This window comes from Gavialis gangeticus, unplaced genomic scaffold (genome assembly GCF_001723915.1).
Source record: "Gavialis gangeticus isolate Ggan-Ray unplaced genomic scaffold, GavGan_comp1, whole genome shotgun sequence".
NCBI lineage: Eukaryota > Metazoa > Chordata > Crocodylia > Gavialidae > Gavialis > Gavialis gangeticus.
The window spans coordinates 148,199,691-148,211,225 of record NW_017729022.1 but is presented as its reverse complement, the minus strand read 5'-3'; the positions used below and the strand labels follow the sequence as shown (position 1 = coordinate 148,211,225).

General features: G+C 43.0%; 1 long non-coding RNA gene across 1 annotated transcript in view; it reads right to left on the bottom strand.

Annotated features, from left to right (window-relative positions):
• The window catches only part of LOC109296751, a 23,679-nt gene extending 18,403 nt beyond the window's left edge, over nt 1-5,276 (bottom strand). Inside the window, exon 1 of the long non-coding RNA XR_002097043.1 lies at nt 5,122-5,276. This is a non-coding gene — a long non-coding RNA (uncharacterized LOC109296751). The remainder of the gene's footprint in view (nt 1-5,121) is intronic.
• Between the last annotated feature and the right edge of the window lie 6,259 nt (nt 5,277-11,535).

Here is an 11,535-nt window from a genome sequence, read left to right as displayed (position 1 = left end):
CCTAAAAAATTTAGAAAAATAATATTAATCTGCCCTGGGCTGCCTATCATTCGGCCCTTGATGGCTTGCCAAAACTCAGTAAGCAGCCCTCTTTCCAAAATAATTGCCCGCCCCTGATGTAGCTAGATCAATACTAGCACTGCAGTTATCTATGTGTGGTGCTAGGAGTTTGGGGTGCACATCAGAGAGCTCTTAGCTTCCCAGTAACAGGAGCTGCTATATGAATTGTTTCATAGTGCGTTGGGTGAGAACTTATCTGTTCTTTCCTGTCTGCAAATGTTCTTAGCTAACCAGCACCTTTAGAGAGACACTTTCAGCTCTTTATGCTCTCTGGGTCTGTGCATTCCAGATGGTGCTAAAACAGGGCTTCTGCCCATATGGTTGAATAGTCCCCTATAATGACTGCACTATTAGTACAGGCAGGATACAAACAGATGGTAGTATGTAGCCAGTGAAAGGCATGTATGCAGCAGTGGACCCTGGAGAGGAGATCATGCATACTGACATGGCACAGTGAAGACAAATTACATGCATGAAGATTCCCTCTATGTAGACCTCTCCTCCTGCTATAGGGCATCTTCTACAAAGCTGTGGGATCACATCATTATGCAGCTTTGGGAAGACCCAGCAGTAGCTGTCAGACTTTGTGGATCTGTATGAAGAGCTTCTTCTATTATTTTAGTGCTACAGATGGGGGAAGTCAGACTAGCCTAGAAGAGGGTTGGTCTTGTCATCCAGCTGACTACCTCAGAATGCTATAGGTCCCTGATTAACCAAATGATGTTGGGTTTAGTAGCACTTTTAGTAGCAGAGGTTTACCTGCTGATGGGAGATATTACCAATACACCGGAAACAATAAGATGGCTATGAGAGGGCAGAAGCACTGAGGACATCAATAGTTCATATGCCTAATGTTTGCCAGCCACATGGAGCACATGAATATGTCAACAAGTAATATCTTCCTACTTAATCATTATGCAGGCCTTGATCAATCACAAATGAACATAAGTATGTTATACAGCAGCAAAGTACATAAGTACATAATGCTTGGGTGCTGACAATATCTGGCAGTTACCTCTGTGGACAAAAAGTATACTTTATTCCTTCCAAATAATCCCCCATCATTTTAGAAAACCCTTTCTACCTTCTGAAGTGAAGCCTTCTATTCCCAAATTAGAGCTTTGTTGAATAGGACCCTGGAATAAAGAGATAACATGCTTGTTTTTTTTCCAAGAGAATCCCTTATTAGAAAGCTAACCACAAGTTTAACTAGCATTTAGATCAGGTGATGGAAATGCAAAAACATATTCGCTCCTGGAAGGATGGGTGTAGGCCGAACCTCTGAGCTCTTGTTAGTTGTTCTGTTCCACTAACAATTCAGGTCCATTATTTTCCTCTTTCAAGCCTTGCCAGGTATACAATCGTTAATGATATGTATTTATCAATAATTTGATTGGGTATATGTTAATGAAAGGGGTTGATTGTGAAGACCTCCCCCACACCCACAGCTAACTGAAGAATTTGTCTTTGATAGATTTTTGGTGTGTGTTCATGTCTGGTTTCTTCTACATATTTTTCATCAGGGCATTAGGTGCAGTGGATGAGATATATTACATTTCTAGAAGTGCAGTGTAAAATTCAGGAATGGTGATGGTTTCGTTGTGGCATGTAGTTATTGTGGGGGTGGTGGAGATGTGTTGGCAGGTTTTGCATTTCTTGTCCCAGCATGGTCTGGATCCATTCAGTGTGCTTTGGGCCACAGGAAGTTTGCTTCTGGATTTGAGGTTGGTGAGGTTTAGTGCTCATTAAAAGGCTAGAATGGGTGGTTCTGGAAATATCTCTTTAAGAATTGGGTCTTTGGGAATGGGTTGCAATTGTTTGAGGATTTTCCAAATAGGTTCCAGGGAAGGATGGTGTGTGATTCGTGGGGATTTTCTTCTTGTATTTCAGCAATTTTTCATGTGGTATTCAGCTGGCTCTTTCACAAGTAGAATCTATCTCTCTGGAGAAGTGTCCTTATGGGGTGAACGCCCTTTTGAGATTTGCGAAGTGACAATTGTTGGTATTCTTCTCAGTGCAAATTCTATGATACTGGAGGGCTTGGCTATATAGTACAGCTTTCTGGGTGCGTTTAGGGTGATTGTTGGTTCTGTGTACTGGTCTGTAGGTAGGTTTCTTGTATATGGTGGTTTACATTGTATCCCTTATAGTAATGGATTTCAGTTACTTTGTGTTATTAGGCTCAAACACTTTATCAGTGCTTTCCTATTTAAATCAGCAAAAACATGAAATCTGGCCTTGCAAGCCTGTCTCCATACAAGGCTACCCAGAGTATTTTCTAGTCTTTATATAATGGAGGATGTATACAAGATTCAAGCACTTACACCAAGGCCTCTAATATATGCATTACACTTTCTCTTGCCTTGTATATACATCTCTAGTCTCATGTCTCTCTAGTGGCCCAGGTGCTGGTCTGACCGAAGGTTGCATTCCATGCAGCAAGTCATCCCTGGGCCATTTCCTCCTTTGTTGCTGGTTCCTTATCCCACAAGACCTCGGTGGCTGACTCAGTCCAATAGAAGTGGAGCATGCAGACAAGACACTGAAAGAGCTTGTTATATTTTGCCTATGCATAGAAAGGAGGGACTTCTCCCTTGTATGTTCTGAGTCTAAGCAAAGTTGTGAGTTAATACTCTTGTCAGCTTGACACAATAGTTGTTCAGAAATTGCTGCTAGTCCATGAGTGCAGAATGATAAAGGTTTCATGGGAAATGTTTGTTAAAAAAAAGAAAGAAAAGAAAAACTAGAGAAAATGTTGCACCTGGTTGTGGGGTAGGGGCTAGTATAATCAGACCAAGGACTTCTTACCAGCATTGTTTTTAAGTGTGTTTCAGATCAGGGTAGCCTCACAGGATGTTAATCTGCTGAGTGTTCTTGACTAGAAGAAGGAGCAACATTTCTAAGTGAGTGATGGTGTATCATCTCTTCATGTGAAGAAGACTTCATTAATTGCCGACTGAAGAGCAAATTAAGAAATGGCCTGTAAACTACAAAGCCAGCCACTGTAAGTTTTCCCTGCTCAAGAATCTCACTAAGTGCCTTGAGTGTTTCCCTGCATGCAAAATTGTCAGGAATTTCCCCAGGAAGTGGGGGAAATTCAGATGGACATTAACAGGATGTTGAAGTAGGATAAGAAAGCCTGCCAACTGCAGAACTGCTATGGTCCCTTCCTTCCAACCCATACGGGGTTGGAAGAGCACCAAATAAGGCTAATCCTCATGGGCTTTTATATTTAAAGTAGTGGCTGCAGGCAGGTCATGGTACTGCATTAGCTTAGTGTCCTGTGACAGCATTACAGAAAGGTCGAGATATGCTGAATATTGCTTCATAATCCTCTAATCCCAGCACTGATTTTTCTCCCTCCTTTTTAACAAAAAATTACAACCAATTTAATGAGAATAATCATCAGCATTATGTTTACATTTGTGGCTTTCTTCTATTTTGGAATCCATCTTGACTTTTGAAGGTGGGTAGAAGGAAGGATAGAGGAAGTAGGCCCAGAACCTGTTCCCCAGAGCCAATCACCAAACCGATCCTTGCAAGACAAACCCAATACGTTACCTTAGTCATCTGCATGGCCTTCCTCAGCTCAGGGTCTCCACTGGCATGTGGCTGTGCTTTACCACCCCTTTTGTCACCTGGATCCCCTCTTGTGCCATTCCCATGTCACCTGCTTCTGATAAAAAAAATCAAATTGTCCATACTTGTAAGTATGTAAGTCCATACTGGCAAGTACCCAGGCAAGCTCCTTGTAGTGGGAACAAATGGACAAGAAGTTGTCTAACCTGCAATTGTCATCCTTTGCTTTGCACGAGGCACTCTTAAGTTTTTTATGTAATCCCTCAACTGGATGGCAAAACAAACCTGCACCTCTGCCAGCTTCTTTGATATGATTTCACACCGGTGCAGATGTTGGGGTGCATTTCCCCAAATCATGGTCTTTGTGATAGTTGCCTGAGCGGTCACCCAGAAATATGATGTACATCTGTGGCCATCTAGCATAACACTAGATGGCATCCTCTAGGACTGTTGGGCTGAAGTGAGCTGAGACAAGAAGAATGGAACAGGCCTCATGGAATGAAGGGGTTAGAGGTAAGTACCAGTTAGGTGCATATAAACAGAGTGGTCACGTCTAACATATAGGAAGAGACTAGGAAGTGAGTAAGTAGAAGAATATATGGGCTGGGAGAATAGTGGTATGGTATTGGAAGACTATCAAAACCCATGTGAACTTTGCTGCCTAGGCTTTAGCTGCATACTGCTATAAAATGTCAGGTCAAAGTTCACCCTAAAGTAAACCCACAACACCAGCCAAGCAAACAAGTCAGCTTGAGTTCAAAGCACATTTGAGACCAGGTATAAGGGTTTTGCGTGAAGACAGTTAGGGGCATTGGGCTAAAACCCAAGAGGAGACTATTGGCAAGTTTACAATGAAGATAAACTCTTAAAGGAGTAGGGCCAAGTTCCTAAAGGCTCTGCCAGCTCCTGAGGGTGATGGAGATTCTATACAGTCTGGGATTTTAAACAACCTAGACTGCAGGTCTTGCGAGACTGTGGCTGAGAGCTTACCACACTCCTTAGCCCAGGGAGTTAATTCACCTGGGCTAAGGACAGAAGTTACACACAGACCAGTATAAGTGATCAGAAACTGACTTAAACCTGTAACAGAACAGAAGTTCAGTGCACATAAACCAGTTTCAAAATGGTTGGAACTGGTTTAAGATAAACCTAGTTGAATGTAGTATCAGACTTAACTAATCTGGGCCAAACCAGTTTATGAAACTTCTGTCCCAAACCCCTTCCTGGTTCAAGTTAAATCAGTCCCTTAGCAGCCCAGCACGCTTTGCAGCCCTGGCCTGGGTTGTGCTGTGTTGTCTGCTCCAGAGACCAGGGCTGACACTGCCCCTCTACTTCATAGCTGGAGCAGTGAAAGCTGCCTGACAAATGGGTGGGGGAGGCAAGCCTGGCTGGGGATGTAGGCCTGTTGGGGGGGCATGGAAACCCTGTCTGGGTTCTGGGGCCTGGGAGGTGGGTGTTAAACACCCCTTCCCCCCCTCAAACTTACTGCTGTCTGTGATTGTGGATTACAAATCCCAGAGGCACCTGGAAGCAGCAAGAGGAAGTGATGAGCAACTCTACAGAGTTCTGTTGCTGTGATTTTGGATTGCAGATCCCAGAGATCTCGGGACAGCAGGAAGAGGGAGCAAACACACAGCCCATGCTGCCAGAGAACAACTATGCTGTAGTGCCCCTCCCCGGGCTTCTGGCCTGAGCCACTTAAGGCATGTGGCTGCGTTTCCTGAATCAAAGGTAAATATCTGTTCACTTCTGTTTCAATTTAATCTCTGCATTTTAGACTAACATGCAAAGACTGAATCAATTCAGGCTCAGGCTTTTTGACTGTCTGTACTTAGCCCTAGAGTCTTATACCAGGACACTTGCAGACTGGGGAACAGCACTGCAAGTCACTTGGGGTAGGACTCTAGGTGAATCACTTATAGCCTGATCTTCAGAGGTGATTCACCTAAACTTCCACAGACACTATGAAAATCATAATTTCTCTTTTTCCTCAGATTACCCGTTTGTAAAATGGGTATAATGAGATGATAAAATTAGTGCCTCAAAGGAGTGTTTTGAATCCTAAGTATTTGCAAAGCACTTTGAAATAACTAAATGTGAGCCTGATTCAAAACCCAGTGAAGCCACTGGCAGTCTTTCAGCTGACCTCACTGGACTTCGGAACACAGCCTATGTTTTTAATAAGAAATTTGAACCATTAAACTACATCTGATGTGAGAAGGAAAATCAAATATTGTTTCTATTCAGTACAGCTGTGAATATTTTACACTATGAACCACAATGAAATAATTTTATTTGAAAAGTACCCCAATTCTGTGTAAACCAAAGAATGCATCTATTTTTCCAGATTAGAAAATGAGCTACAGCCAGCAGCCTTAAAATGGGTCAATTTTTAAAAAAGATGTATTAAACCAGCAATGAAATAAGTTCAAGTGCTGTTGAATATACTGAAACAGCAAGTTAAAGGATGATTGTTGAAAGGCAAGTACTCTCCTTATAATAACAAAAAGAAATCACCATAATACAAGGCAAAAATAACCAGAAAACAAACAAAACATGCTATTGATTGAGTCCTTCATTATCTAGTGTAGCCTTTAATGGAGAAACCTGCATGTGTCATTGCTGTTATCTTACGATAGGCAGTATGCACACACTGTAAAAATCAGTCTCTTCATTTTCTGCTTGAAAAGATCATTGTAAAAAAAGTGCCAGGGAGTGGAGGTCATGCTGATTTATTGGCAATTAAATCTGCAGGATTTCTGCACTCCCTTCAAAACAAAGTATCTCTGGGTAATTCAGCCTGGTAGATTACATAGTGGGCTATCTGCTAAAATGCATGAGTCTTTCTCTTTGTGCACAAGAAACAATTGGCTTGGTCTTATTTAGAAAATTACTGCTATTTTCTATATAGGTACTTGTATCTTCCATAAATGGAAGGAGATGATAAAGTTATGTAGCTTTACAATACAAAATTTGTACAAAGTAGTAAAACTGCTATTTTTACTCACTCCTTTGTTAAGAGTAGAAAATCTACACATAAACTTATTCTAGACCTAGTGCTCATAGACAGAGTACTAAGCACTCAGACCAGATACATTTTGAAATGTAGCCAAAGCTTTAGTCCCTGTCAGATGTACAAGTTTCCCGTGCTTTATGCTGGTTCTGTATGTGCAAATTTGCTCTTATGCAATGACCCTTTTACGCCAAAAAGTTGTTATATGTGAGGTAAATTCACTTTTATGCAATTGCTGTGGTTGAATCCCACAGTCAGCTGCTTTGTGCAGTGCATTGTGGGGGTGACGCCATAGGTGGAGGAAGAAAAAATTATTTGGGGGGCCTGAGCTGGGTGGTGGTGCCCCAGGAGCTGTGAGCCATGAAGCCACCCAGCAGCAGTGTCCACGACTGCTGCTCAGGGCAGCTGGTGCCCATGCTCCTGGAGCTGCAGCTGCCCCAGGAGTGGTGCAATGCCACATCAGTTCGGTCAAGGTCTTGGAATGTATTCCTATTTGTTACATTGTAAAGTGGGTTCCCTTTATGCAAATTTGATTTATGCACCATGTCACGGGGAGGAACAGAAGGGATGACCCCAAAAGGCCGGGGGGAGCCCTGGGGTCAGGAACCCTCAAAAGAAAATGAAAGTAAAAGACAAGAAAATTGGAAATTCTTACCTGCAGCAGGATCCGCGGCGAAGCCAGAGCCAGAGAAGGGACCTGCGTGGCTCATTAGCCGCACCTTTATACAGTTGCAGCCGACCGATGATGTCAGCCACAGGAACTGGCCGGCGGAAATAAAACGGGCCACTGGCCAAGAAGAGGGCAGCAGATTGAGGCCAGTGGGAGCACCAGCAGGGGAGGTTCTCCCTGAGCTCCTACAGGAAAAGGGGCTGGAAGCTGCTTCTCCCAGTGGGGGAGGAAGCAGTAGAGCACGCTGCGGGATAGATGCTGCTGGTGGCTGCAAAAGGAGCCAGAAGCCAGAGGCAGCTTCCCACGACCGAGAACCTGGACAAAAGGGCAGAGGAGACCAGGAAGGTCCAGGGGCCACAGCCAAGGAGCCAGAGAGACCAACACACCTCAAGACGCCAGACCAGGTGGGACCGCTGGGGGTTCTGGAAGAGCCAAGGAGGTGCGCCAGGTGGGAGACAGGTGGCACCAGCAGTGTGAAGAGCTACGAAGCACAGACCCCAGTGGTATAGAGCTGACCTGATGAATGACATGGGGACAGGCGTCCGTCAAAGGACTACAGCGAACCCAAAGGCTGGGCAATGAGGAAAAATAAGTATGGAGTAGCCTGCAGGCTACCTCTGACACATATAGGGCCAGACATGGATCACTAGTATCTGAGGGCGGGTATTGGTGATTAGGCCAGAGGAGCTGGGGATAAAGGGGCAGCTGGCCTCTCAAAGTGTCTCAGTGATTTTTTTGTTTGTATTTTATGTTTCCCACTGTTGGAGGGGTTGAGGGGCAGGGCTTATGCAGCCTGATTATTGTTGAAGCCTTAAGGTGGTTGACAGCCTCATGGAAAAGTAGACGGCCACAAGACGTGGGTAGGATATTGTGGGTTGTTCACCAGTAGGCAGCAAGGACCATCCCAGAGAACGCACTCAGGGACTCAACAGTCAGGGATTTGTCCAGGAGGACATCTGTGACGCCCCAAGGCAGGGTGTAAGGGTGAGGGAGAGGGGAGATGGAGCCTCGCAGAAGACTGCCAGACAGACGTCTCGCTGTCGAGAGACTCCCAGTGGTCGGACCCCCACTGAAATAAGATTCAAAGTCATGGCAGGCAAGATTGGGGAAGACTACACCAGAGGGAAACACCTACTCGACGGAACATCTGGGATGGACAGGCGAACACCACTGAACATCCGGACCAGAGTGGCATGGGACCAGATATTTGAGGCCAGACAGGCACACACTGTTTTCCAGGAATGCATGTGCAGCATAAAGTGAGGGAAAGTGGTGTATAGAACCCACATAAATTGAGAGAAACCTCTATTTATTATGAAGCAAAGCCACAGAGGCTATGGCAGTGAAAACCATGTACAGAAAAGTATGTGTAATGGTAGCTACTTAAAGGCAGATAGTGGAAGCGCAAAAGGATGGACATAAGAATGAGCAAAGAAACAGAGATCCTGAGGTACGGAGTGCTTTAGGAGCTTTTTTTGTGTGTATCACAGCACCTGGCACAATGGGACCAGGATTATTATGACCTGAATATAAATCAAGAATGAAACAGAGTGCACACTCAGATTGGGCAAGGGTCATCATGTTAGTATATGCACTGTCACTGCCAGGCACAGTGATGAGTAGCACAGAAGATGCACTTAGAATATTGCAGGGGATGGGGCAGGAAAAAACTTAAGCAAGCAGCAGGACAACTGAAATAGAAAGGTTGTGATCTATCCCTCATAGCTTTGCCTGGGGCAATGAAAAAGATCACACACATGCCAAGTTGGTAGTAGCAGACCACAAACTAGTAGAAATACATGAACACAAACTGTCAGCAGAGCATTACATGTGGCATCTGGGTAGGCAGACATATTAACCTAGGCTGTGTACAGATGTGCTCCATGCATGTTTTAGCGCGCTGTAATTAAGAGCACTTTTTTATAGCACTAAAAAGTTACAGCACTCTTAAACATGACAGAAGTGCAGTGTTTGGTGGCTCTGAGCCTCCCTGCACTTGCCAGTCTAAGAAGCAGAAGGTATTCTGCAGCCTCTTGGGGCTTCTCTACTGGTTAGAAATTTGACCAGTGTACAGAAGTTATTTAAAGCAGTGTAGGTTGCTAAAGTGCAGTAAAATACAGTGCTTCATATTTAATACCTCATTTAACAAGAGTTAATTTAAAGCTCTGTACCTATTTTTAGAGTGCGTTAAAACCATGCACTTCTGTTAAGTTATGGCAATTAAGCACTCTAAATGGCAAAAAAACAACTTCTGTATACACCCCTGGGGACTGAAGAAGTGGCTTTGAAGTTGTTGCTTTTACAAGCACTCACCAATAGAGAACTGCAACTCTAAGGACCTGTTTAAAGTTTATTTAAAAATCTTCAGAAAATCAGGTGCCTCTCATGCACCAACATTTCTTCTTGTTCTCTAAATAAGGATGTTCAGGACCATGCAGAAAATATGAGGTCATCCAATCTCCAGAATACTCAGTGGGCAAGCCAGCTGATTCATAGTTTAGAATTTGCTAAGGCCCTTAAGTTAAAGGTAACATAGGATTATCAAAGGCTTGCATAACCAAGATCTTGGGAGATACAGCTGTTGCCATGCATCTTACTATGTGATTTACTTTTCTAAAACACATTTTCAGCTGATATAGATATGACAAAGATGCTGAAGAAGTACTTAATTAAGATGAAGCGCTGATGATATTAAGTGGAAAGTTGACACATTAAAACTGCTACAGGGACTCTCCCAAATCCTTTTTCTACCCAAATTATCCCACCATGGCTACTACTGATTAAGTTGCATTAACAATGGCAGTACTAGTGACAGACCTGAACTAACTGGTAGTACTGGTGTGGAATTTGAGAGCAAAGGGGCTGGATTAAATATAGTCCACAAAGGGCTATGAATAGTGGTGGGTGATAAAAGAAGTGAACACAACTGGTAAACCATTTAAAAAAAATGAAGTGTTCTGATTTCAGCTGAAATTTTCTATTACATTTTTTCAAATTTTCAAAGTAATTATTTCCAGTGGGGGGGTACTTTCATTTTTTTCTTTCAACTTTTTTACATTCTTCTGCTTTCACTTTTTTTTAGTGGAAGCCTTTTCTATGAGATGAAGTTTTATTTTCAAATGAGCTTAGATTGAAGTTTGTGTATGGCTGCAAATTAAAGGTCGCATTGAAGCAACAAGTTGGTTATACTGCCTCCTACAGTTAGGTGGCCAGTCTTTAGCCCTAACTGAATACATTGAATAGAAACAGGTATTGACTTGCTACTTGATACAAAAGAGTACCAAGTACCATTGATTCAAATACAAGCAGTATTCAGCATTGAGAACAAAAGATGCCATTTGATAGGGAATGTGTGGCTTTGGGTGAGGCCTTTCCAGGCCAGACTTGATACCTTTTTGCTTAGAAATGGCATGGTCCTGTTTCTTCCGTAAACACAGCCAAACCTGCAGTGTCTTCAATCTGATGCTTTTGCTAGAAATGTCATTACATTGTGCAATGGCTGCAGTTTATCACAATTTGATCCCATCTTAGCCATTTTAAGGCAGTCACACCCTTCTTTTTAGGTAAATTTGTTTTGTGTCAGGTCACTCAAGCAGAATCAGAGTGTTTGGAGGATAAGCACACAGTGCGGTATTGGCAGCACGCAGAAGTTTTTTTTGTAAAAAGCTATCTCCTCCTACAGCAGTGATCAGGAGTCCCTCTTAAGCACCAGTCCTTTGATTTAAATGAATGGAATGGCAGCAGATTGTTATTTGAGTGGATTTTCAACTTTGGCCCTTCCTCCTTGATCTGAAGAAAATCAGCTTTGTTGACCCTTAAGGCAGGCCACAAACCCTAATTACTATTTGTGAAAGGGAGGAGCTTGGTGGGATCAGCGTTTATGAGCTGAAGAATTTATGAAGGGCAAAGTTCAGTTGGGCTTGCCAACCAGCTTGCTGCTAGCTTTATTTTTATTATTTGTACCAAAGGTGTCTTGACTATTAGATATTTTTAATGACAGTAACAATAAAAACTTTCCCAGTTGCAGTGAGGAACACCCCAAAAGATCTCTGTCTGTGAAGGGATAGGCATGGCTTTGTTGTCCCTGGCTTGCTGTGTTTTGTACATTCATAGCATATGCTGCACGTGTGTGGAATAACAGTGATGATGATGATAATATTATATTTATATGTGTAAGTATATATATATATATATATATATATATATATATTTT